The 22,201-nt window shown below is 37.6% G+C and overlaps 1 long non-coding RNA gene across 1 annotated transcript in view; it reads left to right on the top strand.

The window, feature by feature from the left end:
- The window catches only part of LOC117980374 (uncharacterized), a 132,708-nt gene that overhangs the window by 45,389 nt on the left and 65,118 nt on the right, over window positions 1-22,201 (top strand). The window lies entirely within an intron of this gene.

The following is a 22,201-nucleotide window of genomic DNA, read 5'->3' as shown; positions in this document are numbered from 1 at the left end:
CCATTGACTAAGCCATTTTTTAATGCCAAGAAGTCTATGTATATTTTTACTTCAGATCACTTCCCTTCCACACCTACTTGATGGCAGGTATACCATTCAAAGCTGGGCCCAAAGGAGGGTTTCTCACTGCTGTCTTTTAGGGCCAACATTGAGTGGGATTGTAATATAGAAGCAATACACTTTTGAATGTTACCAACATGACAACTTGAATGCATCACATTCTGACAGCTGGTCTTGGGGAACCCCCACATGGCCATAGGTATGAGCTGTGGGATTGGCCTCACTGTAATAGGGGAAAGTGACATGGAGAGGGAATCTGGGCCGTCTTCAAGTTTCTGATTCCATATGCCCCACTTTGGCCTGATCTTGAATGTATCATTTCCATTATATGCATTACTCCTCAATCTTATTACTTGGCAGTTCTGACAATATACAAATAATGATGATAGGCATCTATTAGGGCTCAGTGGCAGATTAGGAGCAACTGTGCAAATGATGAATAGTTTTGTGTTGAAGACAGCATGATTTTGCTCCAAAACCGTAGGCAGTCTGTGCTGTGACTTCTCTTGGAGTTTGCAGAAACCATATATGATATCCTTATCTAGGTCAGGAACTTCTATCACCACAGCATCTGCTATAATATAAGGCCCAAACAGCAGCAGTGCTTGTAATCCAGCTTGAATCTACTGAAGAGCCCCACTCAAACCTGGCAGCTTTTCATATCACCTTATAAAAGGGGTTCATATCATCTGCCTTCATTCATCTCACTTTTGCAGAGATCATTTAAATGGAAGCTATAATGAGAACTTGTATCTTTACATATTTTAAGGGTTCCACACAGGATGGTGTATTGCTTCTAATTTGTTAGAGCCTGACTGGGCTGAGCAGGTTCAGGAGCTTCCATGTGGCCTTTCTTCCCCTTCTGGCTCTTACTCCATGGGCTAGAGAACAGCATGAGGGTACTGCCGGCTACCAAGTATATCCATCACAATTCCACACTCAGGGACCAGGGAACTGAAATGTTGGTTCCACTGTGAGATAAATTTGGAGCAAGACTCTGTCACAGGCCTTCGCATTCCTACAGGGAAGCCATGATTGTTTTTTTGTTTCCTCTATTAGCAAAAGCTTAGACCCCTATATACAATTTCCCCTGAGATTTGAATATTTCTTTTTCCTCAATCATGCACATTATCTGAGAAAATGGTCATAGACTTCTTAGAAGAAGGACTTGGGGAGTCACTACTGTAAACACTACGCAGGCATTTCAGCATTCTTCCTCGAGAGGACTCAGTCTTTTCTTAAATCTATGAGTCTAAGTCTGAAAATAGATTCATGTCTGGAAACTGGACAAGAGATGACGACTTTCCTTTGCTGTGGCTAACATAAGCCTTCTGCTTCTGCACTCTTGATCACTTTTTATTATAGATATTAAGAAATACTCTTATTGGCTTCCCATTTGTCTTGACCCTAGGATCACGAGGGTCTAGAAGTCATTATTGTTTATTTGCATGGGTTAGGGATTTCTCACAGTGCTGCCCATTACAAGAATTACATTCATCTTGACTCTGATAATTTGGTGCTGCCACCTGGCCTTGACTAGTCTGGTATCCTATCATCTCCAGGTAGCTCAGTTCCATAAAAGTATGTGTTACTCTCAGTCCTGCCTAAAGAGGACAATCATGACAGAGCTTCTCACTGATGCTGGATCTGCTTTACTAGCACATTTCTGTAGCTAGAGTGAAGGGGAGTTTCCTTGGGACCTTCAGGAGAACATAGTCAATTATAGTCTGGTGTTGTAATAAATCTATTCTTAAATGACTAGTTTCCTGAGCCTTGCCTCAATACTCATTCATAGACTTCCAGCCTATCCAGCCATCATTTTTTCCAACCTCAGAGAGCTCTATTAGTGATCTACTAGGAATGACTGTAAGTGTCATTGCTAGGACATTAAACATTAAATCACAGGGTATCCTAATCCATTCACTGTATGTTATTTTGGTCCCTGCCAATACACATTAGCCAGGTCCTAAAGTATTTTTGATGAATAATCCATTTCCTCCAAAGCAAGAATAATGCTTTACTGATCAGGCCATGTTGACACTGAGTCTAGTTAGTGGTCTAGAAGCAATGAGGGAATTTGGACAAATCTTGAGGTAGGCCAGCATCATTTTACAAGGCATATACCTCACTTGAGGGTTTCAAATGATCTCCAAGCAAGGAATGGATGTTATAGCAACAGGAGGGGACACTTCTGCTGCTGGCTTAGAAGGTTCAGGGTAAATCTTGGAGTGTAGGCCTCAAGGTCAGCCATCCATATATCCTCATCTCAGATCTCAGGATCTCTCTCCTCCTTTATTGTGGCCCCAACATTAGCCTAGAAGACTTGCCAAGGCTGTTAATCTTGTAAATCTGCTTCTCTCAAAATCAGGTCCTGGGACTGAACTTTAAAACAGTGCTGTCCTCTGACATGAGAAGATGAGGGTTGCTTTAAATGCTACTACAGAGTCCTTCTAGGCCTTTCACACATTGAACTGACTTGACATAACTGTCAACTCATCTGAAACTGAATAAACAGCACAGAACAACTACTAACCAGCTTCACAATCCTTATAATTATCATTCTGTCTATCTTGCTGAAATGCTGGAAACACTGTATAACCCAGTACATTCCTCCCATCTATAACTCAAAACAATTTCACCAGCAGTAAGAGTCTTATTCTAGCATTTCTGAAGATGTCACCAGTCCATCACACCCCACTAACCTACTTAGGTAATTATTGCCATCTGTCCAGTATACAATCCAATTGCATAATCCCATTCCAAAAGTCTGCATCCTAGAATCATTTTTCCTACATATTATCTTCATTTGGATTCCTCCAGAAGCCAACTATGAGGCAGGGATTCAATTGTAAGTAATTTATTTGGGAGGAGATCCAGGAAATACTCTTGGGAAGTGATCCAGGAAATACTCTTGGGAAGTGAGGAAGTGAGAAATGAAAGTAAAAGCAGCCAATGAAAAGTGCATTGTCAAGCAAGTTACCACTGTAGATAAGTGGGGCTTAAACCTCCTGGGAGCCAGTGGGGAACACATGACCTCAGAGTCATCTCATCTAAGGGGAGAAGGAGCTGGGTTTTTTAAACACCTAGTCCCATAAGTACTTGGTTTAAGGCTCTTCCAGGAAGTCTTAATTCTCTGACACTCCAGTGAATACAGGCAGAACAGGCTCAAGCATCCAGAAAAAGTTTCAGGCAAATAGATACATATGCTAAAATTTGAAAATGCATCCAACCTACACTATAATGTTGAGGTCTCGGGGGATATGATTGGGGCCCAACAGTGTCATAGGGTTGTGAGATTAAATAATTTAGTAAATATCAAGTAGTTATAATAATACCTGGCACATAATAAATGCTTAACATATGGTTGTTTATCATTATTATCATCATTACTATTTGGCACGTCATTCTGACAGTTATTTGAAGTGTACTTTGATGTGAGTACCTACGTGATGTCAAAAAGGGTCATATAGAAGAAAAGTCAAACATCTCATTATTGTAATGTTTTAGCATAAGAAATGATAAAGCAAAAATTGTTCATATTTTGGTCTGGGACAAAAATTGTACATGCAGTAATTTATGTTCTCCTTCTGGGGAGAAATATGCATATCTTTTTAAATGTTTAAGCAATTTTCTGACAAACTTGGAAAAGATTAAGAGCTTTAGGTAGGCAGCTCTCTCCCAGGTGACTGTCAATCAGGGGTCTAATGAGCTTGAGCTAGATACTTTTTTAAAAACTTGTATCTATTCTTACTCTCTTTTCCTATGAAATGACCCTATCAGGAAAGATTCTGTGATTTGGCTTCTTCGGAACACTTCCCTCATGGAAAACCTGAAATAAAAACTTCAACATGCATTCATCATTCATTTCTTTAAAAAGTGTTTTTTATTTTATTTATTTTTTTGAGACACAGTCTCACACTGTTGCCCAGGCTGGAGTGCAGTGGCATGATCTCAGCTCACTGCAACCTCTGCCTCCCAGGCTCAAATGATCCTCCCACCTCAGCCTCCTGAGTAGCTGGAACGACAGGCATGCACAATCACACTGGGCTAATTTTTTGTGTTTTTTTTTTTGTAGACACAGGGTTTTGCCATGTTGCCCAGGCTAGAGTTGACAATGTAGAGGTCAATATAAAACACCTCTTCTTTGCCCAGCTTCTGAGCAACGAGACATAGATGCCTTTGCTATACATGAATGTAATCGGAGAACAGATTTTAAGGCCTGCTGCTCAAATGGGCTCCTGTGCCCTGAAATGAATTTATTCCCCTCTCCAGAATCAACTGCCAGAGCCCTCTCACTCCTCTTCCCCAATTTCCTGAGACAACTTAAGCTAGTAAGGTTACCGGGATGACAGAAAGCAGGTGAAACTGCAAAATACCCATAGGCAAGAAAGTTCTTGTGGAGCAAAGAGTAGTAGAGAATGCATCTTTCTGCCAGTAGCTAGCTGACAGGGAAAGTAGCAGAGAGAGAGAGAGAAACACAGAGACAGGGAAAGAGAGACAGGCAGAAAGAGACACAGAGAGAGACACAGACAGAGAGACAGAGACAGAGAGAGAGAGATAGAAAGAGGCAGAAACACAGAGAGGCAGAAAGACACAGAGAGATGGACAGAAAGAGACAGAGAGAGGCAGAGAGACACAGAGAGACAGATGGAGACTGAGACAGAGTGACAGAGACAGAGATGAGGTAGAGAAAGAAAAATTGACCTGAATGAGCTCCCAAACTTTCAAATCACATAAAATATCTTCCTTCTCTGGGAAAGAATGAGAGAAAGGCAAGGACAAGCCACCTCTGGTGAAGAATTCTGGAACATATTAAGCATCAGGAGGTAGGGAGAAGTGAGGGAGACATGTGGGCCCACACATAGGAAGACATGTTGCCCACTCATAGAAAGATAAACTTGTCTTTCTTTCAAGAAACATCTTTAAATAGTAACTGGCTTTGCAAATCAAATGTTAATAAACAAACCATAGTTTAGTGGTTCACTAGATATCAATACATCTAAAGGACTAACGCATGCTGCTTTTCTGTAATAATAGGCCAGAATCAACAGCTGAGTACAGCATGCTGGGGAGTACATCAAGCACTGCTGGAACACACAGGAACATTTTCAGGATGCTAGGATATGACTTAGTAAAGGTATATTTGTTATCTTGCAGAAGCACTGAGAGAAACTGGCTTCAATGAGAAAGAGTTTTAAAACCAAATAGCAAATAGAGACTATGCTATTAATTGAGTCACAATAATATTCCTAGCATATATCGGGCATGATGGAATTTTTTTCTACCTGCTGAGCTCATTCTCCCTTTTTGTAGGGTTTGGTGGTTTGGCCAGACAGTTGATTTTCTAAGACACATCTGGCTATGTCATTAAGTTATTCCTGAATGTTTTGGCTATTGCCAAAGTGGTCTGCTGGTTAAAAAAAAATCAGAGTGCCATCTTGGGAAGTATTACTCTTGCAGACTGTTGTTTATAGTCCAACTCAGTTATCCAGACAAAACTATTTTTTAACATTATACATAAAATCCTTTGAGAGAAAATGCAGTCTTTAGTTATATTTCAGGTTAGTCACCACAATGTCCATTTCCTGTCTTGACAGCATTTTCTTTTACTTAGTTTCTTCCTTATTTACAATACACTGATTAGAGGCATCAAAATGCTTTTAAGTGGATGGTGGGGAGATTCCTTCCAACAGATTTTTAACCTTTGGAGAAATAGAAAATATCCATTAAGAGCCTCTTCCTTAAAATTCTTAATCGAAATGGGATATAAGTAGAAACCCTAGTTTATTTCATTTTCCTGTTCATTTTATCCTTTTGCTGAGCTTAGATTTTTGTGGGTGTTCAAGTTAAGAGAAAGTATTTATGGTATATGACTCATCTCCAGGTAGCTGATAGAAAATGTTGAAACACTGTACTTTTATTCTCACTCTAAATATATAACCCCCTTATTGGTGCAATTTTATTGTGCTCAAAGTACTTTAATAAGCAACTACATACCAATCTTTCACAAACTTAAAAGCTAATTTTTTTAACATCACCTATTTGCCACTCTTCTAAAGACTTATATATACTGATTCATTTCATCATACTCAAAACTTTATAAAATGAATTTGATTATTTTCATTGTACAGATGTAGAACTGAGGCCCAAACAGTTTACATGACTTGTTCAAGAGAGAGGTGGCACTGAGATAACTATCAGGCAGTTTTGACTCAGACCCTGCATTCCTCCCCCAATAAATTATACTGCCTCAGTGTGTACTTTTCTTGTTCACATCTGAGAGGAAGCTAGACAAACATCCTGACAGATTAGGGAAGGAAGAAACATTTCCTTCCTAGCCCGCAATTTCCAGTCTCTTCTTTAGTAGCTGCATGAAGGTCAGATGACCAGTGTGTTGTCAGCAGCCTTGAAGTGTTTCTTCTCATTTCCTAAGGGGACACGAAGAAGGTCAGGGTTTTTAAAGGCTGCAGTTGCAACTTAGAGAGCGATCCCTGACAAACAGTCTACCCAAGAAAACAAGGAAGCAAACAAAATGAGAACAAAAACTTCGGTCTTACTTCAACCAATGGTGCTTTTAGTTACTGCATTTTCTTCATTTGAAACTCAGGGGCATGTTCATAAACCACATAAGGGTTAAAAATGGAAATTAAAATGAAATCAAGAGAAAGGGAATTCCCAACAAATTAGCCACCATTTCTATTGCCACCAGCACCACTCACCTAAATCATTGCAATATTTTTTCTTAATTTGCTTTCACCCTTGTTCTTTCTCAGATAATATCAGTTCTTGCTGTAATAGCTTCCCATTGCAGCCTAAGATCCCCAAATCTCTTCAAGACCCTTCAAGTTCAGGCTTCTAGTTATTTCTCCAGTCTCATTCTCCTCCTATTAACTACTTGTCAGCCTCATTGAGCCTCTTGTAGTTTTCTGAATACATGTTTCGATATTATTGAGGATCTTTGCACTTGCTGTTTTCTTTTCCTTGAACTCACATGTAAAACTTCTGTAATCCTCCAGGTCTAAAATGTCACTTTCTTAAGCCTTTCCTCATTTTTCACTGCTAATGAAATATTTTGGTCTATTCTCTCCTAATAACTCTTTCTATTCTTCTTTGAAGTTATTACAATTTGTTATACTATTCTTATTTGTGTCATCGTTCGTTTGAATCTGTCTGTTCACTCACTAGCATCTAACCCACTGAATACACAGCCCACACATCACAGTGTCTGTCACATAGTAACCACCACCAGGTGGCGCCAAAGCACAGCAGGGATGAGGGTGGATTTGGATCACAAGACAGACCCTGGAACTCTGGCTCATCAGTTATTTAATTGACTTGACAATATTCCACATGCATTTTAAAGATTCGAATATTGAACTCATCTTCATTTTAAACTTAAAAGCTGTTTGACTCCTCACCCCCAAAATGTTTTACAGTGAGGGTTTATGGTATTGTGTTCTGACCCTACACTCTAAAAAGAAGTTGAGAGTTAAGAGAATTAGAATATATATTTTGATGAACTAGCCATATCTTGGTTCTAAAGACCACAATTCAAAAATCATAAAGATACAGAATTCATCTCAAAATAAAAGACTATTCTAATCATGAGTGTTACAGTGAAACCTACTTTGGGTAGAATAACTGAATTCCTATCACTTGAGGCCACATGCTCTGCTGACCAGATATTGTTAAAGACATTCAAGCTTCTAGAAGCAGTTTGAACTAGATAACCACAGAGACCTCCAATCCTAATATTCAGTGCTTCTGAAGCACAGTTTAAATATTTCAAAATATGTAAAAGAATTTTAAGAATACTAGTTTAGGAACAACTTGTATTTTCATGGGAAGTAATTCACTTTATAGACATACCATACTGTCCAAAACTTCTTGGATATTGGAATCAGACTGATCTGAATTAAAACCAAATTCTGCTACTTTCTAGCTATGTGTCCTTAGACAAACTATTTTACTTCAATTTTTTCCTCTGTAAAATGGGATGAGGCTAATTTACTGAGTTATCACTAAGCCTTCCTCAGGCAAAGACAACTAGTTATATTTACTTTTTAAAAAATATTCTATTCTGCTATAAGTATATAAAAATTAAAAACCAAAAAATGGTCTATTAGCAACAAACATCATTAACAAAATCTCAGATGTTTTCTTTTGCCTATTCCAAAAAAAAATGATTATTTATGAGTCACTTTTAAGTGGCAAACAATGTAGGGAGATTTAAGTTAAAAAGATTTTTTAGTTATTAAATCTATTTTAAAAATAGAAATAGTTTGGAAACTATTTTCTCCTGTTCCAGTATGGGCTGGGCACAAATGCTCTTTTCTTTTAGTTTCCATACTCTGGATAATTAGGAAACAAGAGGACTTAGTGCAAAAGAACATAGAAAAAAAAAATTTCTGCATCAACAGGAGTGCTGGAGAGGCAAAAGGACCTTTACTTTTATTAGCTTCAGAAGCTTAGTGGAATCAAAAAGGTCACCCATCACTCGTAAAGTGAGAAGTAATATTGAAAAGCTGAGAGACAGGTTACAGAGGCTTTGATAATAAACCAGCCTAAAGCCAGAGCTACCTAGGCTTAAGCCCTGAAAATGACTGTGGCACTAATATAAGCTTCAGGGGGGTTTATTCCAAAATTCTGGCCATGTTTTATATAAAGTACTAGTTAGAATAATATGAAATGTATTTCTTTTTTTTTCCTAAAACTAATATGCAAATGTGGCAGAGAACAGGACTCAGAGGGCAGAGAGTTGGATTATCATCCTGACCTAGTTTTTCACTTGTGCTGTGAGAGACACTGAGTCTCACTATAAGTCACTAAAAGCTGGGCCTCAAATTTCCATATCTGTGAAATTTGCAGGTTGAGGCAAATCATCTCTCAACCCTCAAGTTCCACTCAGCTCCTAAGGCTTCTCATTCAGTGTCTACAAATTTATTCAGTAGGTCAGTAAGTCAATCAGTATTTCATCAAAAACTTCATTGATCACCTTATGTTGGACACAAAGATTCAATTTATTCAACAACAAATACTGAATGAGCCATGACTATGTACCAGGCCCTGTTCTTAGCCCCACGATACAGCATTGTAAAAAAGAGACAGAAATTTCTGCAATCCTGTGGCTTATCTTCTAAAGGTGAAACAGGTAAGAGAAAGGCAAATAAATAAAATACATCCATTAGTGAGTAGTTAGTGTTATGGATAAGGCCAGTAGGAAGTATCAGGGGTTGAAATTTTGGGTTTCACTGGGAAAGTGACTTTAGATTAAATGCAGAAAGGAGATGAGGAAGCAAGCTATGTGAATATCTCGTGGAATAGTGTTTCAGGGGGAGAAAACAGAACAAATATGTCCCTAGCAGGTCCAAGGATCAGCATGGAAGCCAGTATAGATGAAACAGAGTGCTTTGGGGACAGAGTAGCAGGAGAGGTGTTTTCTTCCATTCAGACTCTGGAAGGAAAAGTGGACAATCACATAGGATAATTGAGAATTTGGTGAATGGAGTATTTATAAATGTGAATGGAGGTAAGGGAAGCAAACAAGAGACAATGAAGGCCCTAGGGAGGTCTAGGCTTCCAATGGAGTAGAGAGAGGGATGGCCAAAGCATGGAGGGAGCTTTTACTATAGATGTAGAGGAGACTAATACAGAACACAGTTCCCACCAATATGAGGCCTGGAAAGGAGAGATCTAGGGGAATAAATATCCCTACCTCTCTTGTCTCCTACTCTTCCCTCTTCTGAAAGTGCTCCCCATTGTTGAAATCATATTGGAGCTGAGAAGGGAACCTGCTGATGTGCTCACATAGTGGAGGCTCTTTAGGCACAGATCAGGGTGGAGAAGGGTGGAGAGTGAATCGAAAGACCAAAAATACATAGTAGCGCATGAGCTCAGAGAGGTAAAAGGATCCAGATTATGTAGTACCTAATAAAGCATAGTCAGGAAGTAAGGACTGTTTTTTTCTTAAAATAATATCAGTTCCACAGAAAAGTTAAAACAGCAATATAAAAACTTCTACATTCCCTCCATGTTAACGTTTTCCACATTTACTTCGTTACCCCTCTCTATGTCTCTAGCTGGCTAGATACAGATTTGGGAATTTTCGATATCCTGTTACAGGAGATTAAGTAAAGCATCTGGGCAAAGATGCAGGTCAACAGGTAGATATGGCAATAACTTGTTAAAATTTATTTCCGATTGAAGAGAAAGTATAAACTAATCATTCAGTATAGTGGCTGAGTAAATGGACTCAAGGAATATAGTCTGATTACCAGGCAACTCCAAGGCAACTCCAAGCTGAGGTTAGTGATCACGTGTTTGAAGTGAGACAAGTTAGCATAGTTGTGAATTTTTCCTTAGTCACTTTTGGCTTCATAGAGTTGAAATTAACCTGCTAGTGGTAAAATCAAATGAGAGACTTGAAGGACAATAGATAAAGGAGGCGAGGGCATTTGCTGGGAAATGGGTTTGACTGACGGTGACATTTAAGCTGGGAGAGGAGAGATGCATAAATGACAGGATCAGGGATTTGAAAATTTTGAGGATATTGTAGGATTGATGTTGTGGGGTTACTAGGAGCGAGCTGGAGAGATATAAGTTCAGAGAGTAGCATCTTTGAAATTGGGATTTTGGAGGGATTGTAATTATTTATAGTGACTAGGTGAAGGGGATGACTAAAGGATGTAAGTAACATGGCGGGGGAAGATATCAAGGATTAAGAAGGCAGAGTATTAGATAGATCATTTATGTTGCATATGAATGTTACTAAGGAGTTGAGGTGGAGATTGACAGTGGCAAGGAAATATGCAGGGAATGAAAGACAATGTCCCAGCAGTGGTAGATAATGGCAATAAGAAAAGCCAGGAGAAGTATAGCCTGATAACATAAAATACAAAATGACGTTTTTAGAGATAGAGGGATAGTGGCATGGAAGCAGCAATGAGGACCAAGGAGGTCACTGATTCCCATCTCCAGGCCAGTGGAATGGCAGGAGTGGGAGAGAAAACAGCCATTATTTAGACAGTAGCAGAGGAAGGAGTGTCCTTAACTGAGGTTCAGATATTACTAGAGAAAAAAGTGAGGAAAATGCTCAGAGAAATGGATGGGGACACAGGGGATTTTGTTAGAAAATACTTTGAGTACTAGAAAGCACATGAAAGTCTTTCAAAAGCCATGGAGGCTTTTCATTTCAAAAGGCATGGAGGCATAAAAGACGGGGTCAGAAAAGGCAACAGACAACCCTCTAGAGATTAGTGGTGAATGAGAGATGACTTGAAGTCTTCCTTTCTTGTGGCAGTTTACACCTACAAGAATGAGAATGGGATATTAGGTCCAATGTTCCTAGGGCAGGTAGTGGTGAGAGGCTGTGAGTGTTGAGAGGGTTGCATAGGGCTCTCCTTAGCCCCATGCAGAGTTAGAGGCCTCACTTAACTCCCGTTGCTGGAGGTGTACAATCCCACAGTGGCACAGTCTTCCTGGGAGCTCAGAGACACTCCCTGCCTGTAGAGGGGTGATGCTATCCTTTGCTCATGGTCTCTCATTTACTCCTGCTGACAGCAGTAAAGAGGACACGTTTAATCATATAAATGTCCTCCTTTGCAGTATATATATGTGAGTGTGTGATAAAATAGGAGGCCTCTTTGACAACATTTTAAGAAATTAAACTACAATAGTAAAAGTGACAGGGACACCTTCCTGGAGAACAGTCCTCATTTTTGGTGCCTCTCACATGGTATGGAAAATAATAATGAAAAGTCTCACCTGGGCACCTAGAGGAATGTGGCCATCAAACTTTCCACTTCCAATTTCTGTTCATAAGGACTCTTGTCTCTTCTCAGCCTGGATCAATAAGAATTGAGTTCCCCATGAGCAGACAGAATGTGAACATCTGAACTTGAAAGCGTTGCCTATTCTTTATATATACATGGTGGTCCCTTGCATTGTAACATTTCCAAATATGTGTGGGGAAAGTGGAGATCTAAGTCCCTCACACAAAACCTGTTAGGAAGACCCAAGGGCAGGTTAGAGATAAGGGCTCCAGCAGCAAATCTCCTCTTTGTTTATTGTAATGCTGTAACAGGTGTAACTAGGGAAAATATGCTGGATTAACAGTGACATTTTTCCCCATCCTGAACCTTCTTAAAAGAGTGAATCCTGAAATTCTTTTTGTGGAGCAAGATGACGGGTGGATTTTCCTATCATCTTGGGCATGATGGGGATACATCATGCTACATGCAAAAGGGAAAGAGAAACACTGAGGGGAAGATGCAGATTTCAGAGACAAAGAGGAACTATAGGTGAAAGGGGATTGTAAAAGATCTGGAAAAGAAGACAAAGAAGAGAGACATTGAAAGAAAGCCGTAAATACTTTGACAGTGGTCTTTAAGAGGAAGTTTACAGAAATAGGGAAGATGGCAAAGGACTGTTGAGAACTTCATTCTGAGCTATGAGATGCTGGTTTCCTCCTCTGTTCCCTAAACAAATTCTAATAATATTCTACCTTGGATTTGTTATTTTGCTATTGTTGCTGCGACTCCATTATTGATAATTATGATCACATATGAGGCTGGATTCCATCTGGGTACCACGTGAAAGCAGGCCTGCCCAAAAGAGGCTCAGGTACAAGCCTTTCTCCCTTATTTTTATGGTGGTTCCACATTTTTTGTAGGCAAACCATAGCTAACTCAGATATTTGGTAAAGCCTAACTAGTATGTGAACTTTACTATGATAGCAATACAGTTAGTACTCCTGAATTTCCTGCTATATTAATTTCACAACCAGAGAAATGAAATAAAATTGGAACAATAGGTTTTCTCACCTAGTGACAAGCAGTTCAGTTCTGTATAGGTCTAACCTGAACCTTCTGTCTCTTTCCTCCCAGCATTACAGAATTCAGCCCAGTAGGGAAGCACCTGGGCTGCGGCACTGCACTGCTCAGTGTGAAAGCAGGCTTCATCACTGAGCAACCGTGGGTTATTAGTGAAAATGTCTATGTTCAGACTCTTCACCTGGAAAAATTGGGTTAATTACAGTACCTGCCAAAGCATGTAAACTCCTTATCAAAGCATCTGACACAAATCCCTTAAAAAATGTTAGCTTGTATTGAAGTGCAATAATTCCTGACTTTAGAACATTCAAATCCCTACTTCCTGTTAGGCAATGTCAAAATTCATTCTGTAACCTATAGTTACTTTTCAAAATCCAAAGATACTTTTAAACACATGGATGGCAAAAGAACACATATTGATGACTGAAGGCTCTTTTGGATCCATGTTTGCTTGTTTGGTTTGTTTCTCGGAAAGAAACTTAACATCCATTTAAAACCATTCTTTGCTAAAGGTGAATCTTTAAAGGATGTATACAAATCAGAAAATTGTATTGGTTAATGTAAATAGATTATGACTTTCCTTTTTTCCTGTCTCTTCCCCTCCCCACAACTATAATTCTTAACTCCTCTTGTCATACTTTATCCCCAACTTTGTCTTCATGATTTATTTTGGTTTTAAAATTACATATGGTATTATAGTCACAACAAAACTTAAAAAACCTGATTTTCCTTTTTGGGGGGAAGGCAGGTCTGGTGTCATTCACAAATAACTTATCTATTGCTCTATCACTGATGTAGTCTTTCAATGTTGGTTTCCAAGTAACTTCGTTCATAATCGGCCTAGCAAAACATATATTCATCCAGGAAAACTTATGGTTGCTACAAAAATTATTATTATCTTAAACTGATTTAACTCTCCTTCCTTATATTTTATGTTATAATGTCTAGTTTAATTTTATGTTGTTTATTGTGCTATTTTTCTGAAACATAATTAATGCTTGTTATTTGCACCTGATACTGTTTCACTGCTTTTGTTTCCACTGTCCTCTCTCTTTAATATTCTCTGTCATCATTGTAGACTTGCATTTTCATCTCCTATAAATTCATTCTTTTTGAATCTCTTATTTTTTCTAGCTAATTTTACAATATTCACACTGCTTAAACACTTTTCAAACTTTAATAAATTTTGAAAAACGTATAAATAAGTTCTTGATATATAGCTTATTACCTAGTACTTATCCATGTCAGCATTTGTAGACTAAGGGGTTGGTGTTTGCTTAATCACTTGTGATTGTGCACTTGTCATTAGGAACAATCATCCAAAAACCTCATCTAGCTGAATCGGAAATAAAGAGCCTAATTTTTCGTGTGTATCATCAATTAATAAATCAATGAAAAAGCGGAAAGGCAGATGGATATGTGGATACATGGAGAAAGAGAAAGAGATGACAGAACCATGAATGCTGCTGTATTATTTGGATTACCAGAATCTCTATGAAATATTTCCTGGCAAAACGTTGCAAGACTACATCTTAAATTTCAAAACAAATGCACCCTGCTGCAGCCTATTAATTCACTGTAACCCTCTCAGTGGTTCATCTAGATGACTGCTCAGCTTCTCTGGTTTCTGCAAAAATCTTTCATTTGGAACAAAACCTAATTGATCTGAACTATTTAGCTTTTTTGCTGATCTGCTATGATCAAATAATTTACACCTAAAAGGCAAGAAAATGGATATTCTCACTCACACTGTTAAAGTAGGATTAGTTTCATTAACAAGTAAGGTCAAGCTCAGAATGGCTCAGCTTAATGGACATTTATTTTCCATTACCGTTAGCAATTTGGCTGGGTCAGTGAAAGGGTGTGGTTGTTCATGAACCCAAAAAGGTGGAGATTGTCATTTCTACATTAGTCTCTCATGGTCACATCTTTAATGATTTTGTTTTATGGCAGTTAAAAGGATGGCGGTGAGATAAACAGAGAAAGACTTAGTAGAGTTAGTCATTTTTAGAACCAACTTACTGGAATGGTTTCCAATGTTAAACGGTTAGAAATTCTGTTCAGAGATTAAATTTCTAACCTTGGAAAAACATTTTAGAGGGTTCCCTAATTGCTTTGGTATACTATTTTATAAGTCCTTACATCAAAGTGCCTTGTATTCTTTTCCATTTATTTTGCTAAGTGACATTTCTGGCACTAAGGCACAATTTCAGTAAGTGCCTTGCTCTCTAAAATAGGCTGTATTTCTTTTAATAATCTAAAGTGGTAGCAAAGAACAACAAAAGAGAAGGAGCACTAAAAATGTCATGATTATAGCATGAGTATATCCAAGCTATAAAAGATGTATAATTGATCCAATTTGCATCTGAAAATTGAGTTTGGGGGCTGGCTGGGCATTCAACTGTGCAATCTATGGACACTTACTCTGCAGAGATATTTCAATATTGTACAAGATTAAGCAAGGACCATATATCTCACCACAGCTGTCAAAGTTTTATCTTAGGCTTGCGTACATGTTCTTTTCTAATTGCATTTCTTATCCTGTACAATCCCATCTACATGTTCATGGCTTTAAGCCCCTATACCCTTCAATGAAGATCACATTACTTCAGCCCAGACCTCTTCTGAATGCCAGAGCTGAAATTACATATACCTATTTGGCATGTTTCATCTGATATCACAAAATAACTTTGGACTCATCAGGCTAAAATTGAACTCATGGTGTTTCTCCCAAACCTGTCTCCCAATAAATGGACTATTATCCATCAGAATACACAAGCCATAAACCTACAAAACACCTATTATTCTTTCACTCTTAACACTGACACACCTCTAACGTTAGGAAATCCTATTGATTTGGCTACCTTAGAAAATCCTGTTGATTTTCAGTATGTCTCTTTCATTCATACATCTCTGCCACCACTCTTGTCACACTGAAGACATGGATATTGCCTCCTGCCACAAGACCAAAACCTTCAGAGTGGCCAGTAATGGCCTGCACAGACTGAACCTGGACTACATCTGAACCTTAACTCACTCTGTTTGCCTCCCACTTTTGGCCTTACTGAGCTATTTTCAGTTCCCCCAGTATACAAGCTCCCTTTGGTTTTGGGGCATTTGTGCATTCTTCCCTATTAGAAGATTCTTTCTCCCTCTCTTTATCTGGTTTATCTCTCTTCATCATTTAGCTGTCATGTCAAATATCCTTTCCTTGAGAATTACCTGGTCAGATCCTCTCCGCATCTCACACAGCCTTACAATCTCCCTCATAGAACTTATTGTAATATAGTTTGTAACCTTGAGGGATTGTATCCTCTCTGCTTTATTTACCACTGTAGCCTCCATGCTTGGAGAGTGTCTGCCACCCAGTTGGTACTTAATAAGTATTTGCTTAGTTAATGAATGTGTGAACATCCCTGGCAAATGCAATATAAATTTGGTCTTCTTGTATTCCTGTCGGTCTTCTAGCACAGCACCTGTGATGCCTCAGTCAAAAGGAGAAGGCTGTCAATATAAGTAATAATAAATTACATCTAAATAATATTTTAAGATGCAATTTTATAAACATATCTTTATTTTCACAGTAAGTTTGGTAATTGTTCTTATTTATAAAGATAAGAACACTGACAATCTGGAAGTTTGAGATTTGCTAAGGATTTGAAAACTCATAAATTGTAGCATTGGCTCTAAAGATTAGACCTTTGACTCCTTCTACAAGGGTATTTCTTCTACGGTATGCTGTTTTCTGAGTCAGCTCTCTAACAATGCAGAGACCAGTGGTTGACTCCTTATTCTCATGTTCTCTCACTCATTCTGGTTAGGCAGCATCAGCAGTCTTGACCATCTCCCTTCTAGCTCCCATCTGCTCTCTTCTCCACTTCCTGCTTCAGCCACCTCTAGGAAAACTATTCCTACTCCTAATGTCAGTGTGTACCTATGAAACATTTTAGACAATCACCTCTTTCCTGCTTGGAATTGTTTAGCTAATTATCCTTCCACACATCACCAATTTCAGCTGCATATACGTAAGAGGTATGCAATCAATTTCTTTGAGCAACATATTTTAGGAGTTACTTAAAGTGCAGTTTCAACTGAGATGAGTAACTAGTTAATGCCACTTGGAGCCATAGAAGAGTTTAATATTCTTGCTCATGATGTAATGAAAATAAGTTTTGAATAAATTGAAAAATAATAACTACCATGAATTAAGTCCTCCTATACATAGCCATATTATATGCACTAATTATATAATTTTTAGTAACCCTAAATATTACACTTTACAGATGAGGATACAGATATAGAAGAGTTATATTACTAAATTACCAAATTAGATAATATTAGATCAAGCTTTATCCCAGTATTTAAAGGACTATCTAATGCCAGTAATCAGACAATGCCAGTAATCAGACAATGCCAGACAAATATGCATAATAAGAACTCACTTAATATCTAACAATGGGAACAATAGGTAATAACAGAAAGTGAAAACAAATTATAAAAATGATGGCATGAGAAATGACCCCAAAGAAAAGAAATTTAAAAAATAATATTTTTACTATTTTTTCTTATTTCAGTAACATTGTAGATAATTTATAAATTGCAGATAATAAAAACAAATCACAATGGTACAATTCAGAGATTATATGGTTGACAGGTTAATATGTCTTTCTACACACTTTTCACATTTGTTTCCTGACATTTTAACATTGTTAATATTTTTTCTTTCCTTGGTGCCGAATTTAACTCAGCACTAGACCTACTAGGCATTTTGGGGACTGGTGCTTGTTGTGGAGAAAAGCTTCAGAGAGTGCTGAATTGTCATCCATCAGCCACTATGCACTGCTGCCCCTCTGGGTTTCATTACTTTGAGACTTGCTCTGATGCAAAAGATTTTGCAGAGGTTTTGCATCTTCTGTCTCCTTCAGTTGCTCTGGGATTTTGATCTAACTTGAAATGTCTCAATATATGTATATGTTTTCTTCCTTAGGTAAGCATGATCAGGAGTCACAGCTTTCTTAAGGTCTTTTTCCTACCAGGCTTTCTGTCAGCTTTCTTGATTCTAAACAATCCATTGCAATTATTTTCGAACTTGCATTCCTTGGTGATAGCAACAGTGCAGATGAAGTTTCTCCTCAGGGTGACAGGCCTGGCATAGGATGCCTCCAGAATTGGAGGGGCTTCAAAGCAGCTTGGTATGAAGGTCATCTAATAAGCAGTGATCTGTCTGCCATTGGGACTCAGATTTACTGATCCTCTCTTTAGGTCCAGCCAAACATACTGTATTTGTCCTTAACTTGTGTTTTGCCTCCGCATATCAAGGGACATTAAACTTAGCCTGTTTGCCTAATTTTCCTGTGTTAACCTATACACAGGATGGATCTCAGCATAAGCTGCTTCCAAAGTACTTTCTGTAGAGAGATGGAAAAAGACTCCAATACATGGTATTCCAGTTCATATGCAGCCTCTGTGGATGGATCAGTTTCCCACCCCAGCCCACTTGAAGCCCCAGCATTACGAAGGGAGCATCAAGAAATGCCACTCACAGAGACACAGTCTTTTCTGCCCATGTCTGCCCATCATAACAGAGTATTTCTAGCATGGACCATCTCAGTGGTGTCTTCTTAAGCCAAGGTGGCCCCAAAAGTTGTATGACTAAGTTTATCTCATTTATTTTTCTTGCAGTTGTAACATAGGTACGTATAATCCAGATATTTATCTATAACGAAGTATCTGGAGGGTTCCTTTATATATAATCCAGATACTTACCTATAACAAAATATATGGAGGGTTCTTTTAACTCATGATTTTAGGAAAGATAACCATATCAAAGTTCTTATGCAATTAACTTAGCACACATGCCTAATTTATACTAATTGTATATAGTAGATTTCTAGTATAAAATTTGCATTCTTCTAGAATAAAGAAGACATCATTCTATTTACCAGATCTACTAAAGCCAGAATTAAGTTAAAACACTAAGCTATTGCCTCAAGAATTCCTTTTGTTCAATTCTGGGAGGAGCTCCTCCTCTGTAATCAACCAGATTAGCATGGACCTCTATGTTTCTACCAACTCTCCTTGTCCCAACAGAACTTCTGTTCTGTTGGAGAATGACTGTCACTGGTATTACTATTTTTAGATAATCAATTTTTACAGCTGAAGTTCGTCATATACATATATTATCTATTAATTGTGTCTTACAGAGATTGTCTTTCTCCATCGTCTACTGCACAAATATCACCTGTTACTAATAGGAAGAATTGTCCTTCTTTCATTTGTTGCCCATGAACTTGCCTATGCTTTTTGACCATCCAAATCTACCACCAAGGGTTTTTATGAGGATGAAATGTATGTATGCATATATAATACAATGTAATGTTTGGCACAAATGGATGATTGTTTTTGTTGCCTCTCCATGCCCTGCAAAGGAATCCATACCCTTTGAAATCACATGTGTTATTACTACTAGGATCCAAGGTCTCCTACAAATTTCAAGACAAAACAACCCCTAGATTAAGAGATGCCCACCAAAATCTCTAAGTCTTTCTGCAGGAACTAGAACATCTGTAGTTTTCTTGACTGCAGTAGATACTGTCAAGCATGCAGAAGGCTCTGTGAAGGCATAAATCTTCTTGTATTTTCAAATGCTGTATCACAAGAGAAATAAAGGTTTCCAGTTTCGACCTAGAAAGAAGCCATCATCCTATTCATCAGATCTACTAAAGTCATTAGTTTAATAATACTTTAATTTTATCTTTATATTTCACATTATATTCCATATTTTGTCTTTTATATTTCACATTATTTCATTCAGTGTTACCACAAAGATTTTGTGATAAAGGGAATAGATATTATGTAAAATGTAGTATAAACTAAAGTTCATTATTTAGATTACATCCTTCAGAGAAGATTAATTGTTCAACAGGTTAAAGCAGTGACCTAGAGTCTAGTTTCTCTAGACAGGGCTGATCTAAGCAGCACAGTGTCTGTTGTCTTCAAGCTGTGCCAATTTGCAAGATTTTAATCTTAACCACAGTACCACTTCTTATTAGCAGTGCGATCCTGGGCAATGTACTCATTATCGGTTTTCTAGTTGGTGAAATGGGAATGATAATATTACTTACCTCATTAGCTTGCTGTAAGGACTGAACAAGATTATCTATGACAAACATTCAAGACATTGCCTTATACATAATGAGAGTTCAATAAATGTGAGAAATTATAATTGACTTAGTACATAAAATGTGTGTTTATTTGTTCATTTTGATGCTTTTGCTGTTTTTTTATGCCGATTTCCATATTCTTTTACCTAATTTTTTAAAAAAATGTATTTGAAAAATGACTACTTTTAAAATATGAGTTAAGAAGGGATGGAAAAAGCGCTGTTCCCATGAAGCTATGATATCTGGATCCAGCAGATATCTCTATTGATATAATGTTACATGGTTAGCAATTCAGTTCCCATTTTCAGACAGTTGGAAAAATCTGATTAAAGATATTGAAAAAAAATAGTGAAAGAGATTTGGGGAAGATTTTTGCAGACAGCTCCCATAATGGTACCATGCCACTAGGTCCATTCTCTTATAATTTCTTCTTCTCCTGTACCCCAGAGGCCCTTGAGAAAGATCAAGTTACGGAAGTTGTGCTATAGCTCTGGAGATACAGGGAATGGCCAGGCTTGATGACAAGGAGAATGGGTGGACTACATGTGGATTATGCTCAGGAGGCATTGACTCTTTATGGACAGTTCTGGGATTCTACTGCACATTTTGCCATCAGTTTTCAACTCTCTTCTGAATGAAAGAGCAAATGAAATAGAAATATGCTGATATGTGCATTTGGAGTCAAGAGACAAGAACCCACATTTGTCACAGGGGATGTGACAAAAATCAGTAATAGAGGAAAAACATTTGAGTTTTCAAATGCGTTAGCAGTGAGGGTAGATGAAAAAATATCTAAAAAATACTTAGCATGGCCTTTTAAATATAAATCATCAAAAAGCAGCATACCTGATAGAGGATCACATATTGAAGTCAAATAATAAAAAAGAACATTTAGCCTCTTACTAAAGAAATAAGTCAACCTTGCTTAAAGAGTCCTTCAAATGTTCAAGTCATGGGTACCAGTCTTGAGTATGTAATACTACTATTGATTGTCTGTTTGGTGGCTTGAGAATGGCTTACAAACCAAAGGTTACCTCACAAGAGACACCTTTGTTTCTAAAAAGGCTTAGGTTCTACCTTCTGAAATGATTATCTGAGAAAAAGGAAAAGATCCTACCACTGAAACAAAACAGATTATGTAATGCAGATGACTGTTAAAGGAAACAAACTGGGAGTGAGATAGAGAAAATGCTTTTTAATCATATTAAAGTTATTAGTATTTGGAAGTATGAAGGTACATTATTCTCTTTAGCATAGGTATATCCACCTAGAATGAGGAATAAGCAAGTGTATGCCCGGCGATAAAGTGAAAAACATCATCTTTAATAAAATGTTTTTGGCCAGCTTTAAAGCTCAATATTTGAAATGCAATGAAGGAGGAATTTAAATGCTATTAATATGCATAAAGATACATTGAAGACATTCATCAAAATTCCAGTAGGAGACTTATGTTTCTAAAATCAGTATTGCCAATATGGTCTCTGAAATTTATTCTCAAACATCTTTCTGCCTGCTTGAGCATGCTCATCTAGATTGGGAAATAGAGCAGTTTTTATAAAATAAAAAATGTCGTGCAAAGATATTTCTCACTTTTAATGACCTATTTTAAAGCAATTACATGGCTATACCTATTTTTCTTACTAGCATACAAAAATGAGCACAAGCTTATATTTAAAAATGATCTTCTTATGCCTTGTCATGAAGAAAAGGATTTAACATTCACATGGAGTGATTCTTAGAGATACTTTCCATTATCTTTTAAACGAAACCTTTACCTGCAAAATTTTGTAGTCCCAAAGATAGAACATAAGGAGAAGATTAAATAGGCCATTCCTTTCTATTAGAAAGGTTTTTCTCTCGGTATTTCACTAAGAACATGTGTATGTCTGTGTCTGAGTGTTGCGAATACATTAGAAACACTTCTCAAACACATACATAACTGCAAAGAAGATGTTATCTTTACACATTTTAGGCACAAAATGTTAATGTCTTATCTGATATACTCTGAAATATGACCTTTATAACTCCATTTAATGTGATATTGTTATGTTTAACTGTGTTTTAACATTGAGGCTCTCACATGGTCTTTGAAAGGAAGTATGACCCATTTAAGAAAGAAAAATTCTTGGACCAAAGATTAAACTATGG

This window comes from Pan paniscus, chromosome 4 (genome assembly GCF_029289425.2).
Source record: "Pan paniscus chromosome 4, NHGRI_mPanPan1-v2.0_pri, whole genome shotgun sequence".
In the NCBI taxonomy this organism is placed as follows: domain Eukaryota; kingdom Metazoa; phylum Chordata; class Mammalia; order Primates; family Hominidae; genus Pan; species Pan paniscus.
This window is presented reverse-complemented; position numbering and strand designations above follow the sequence as displayed.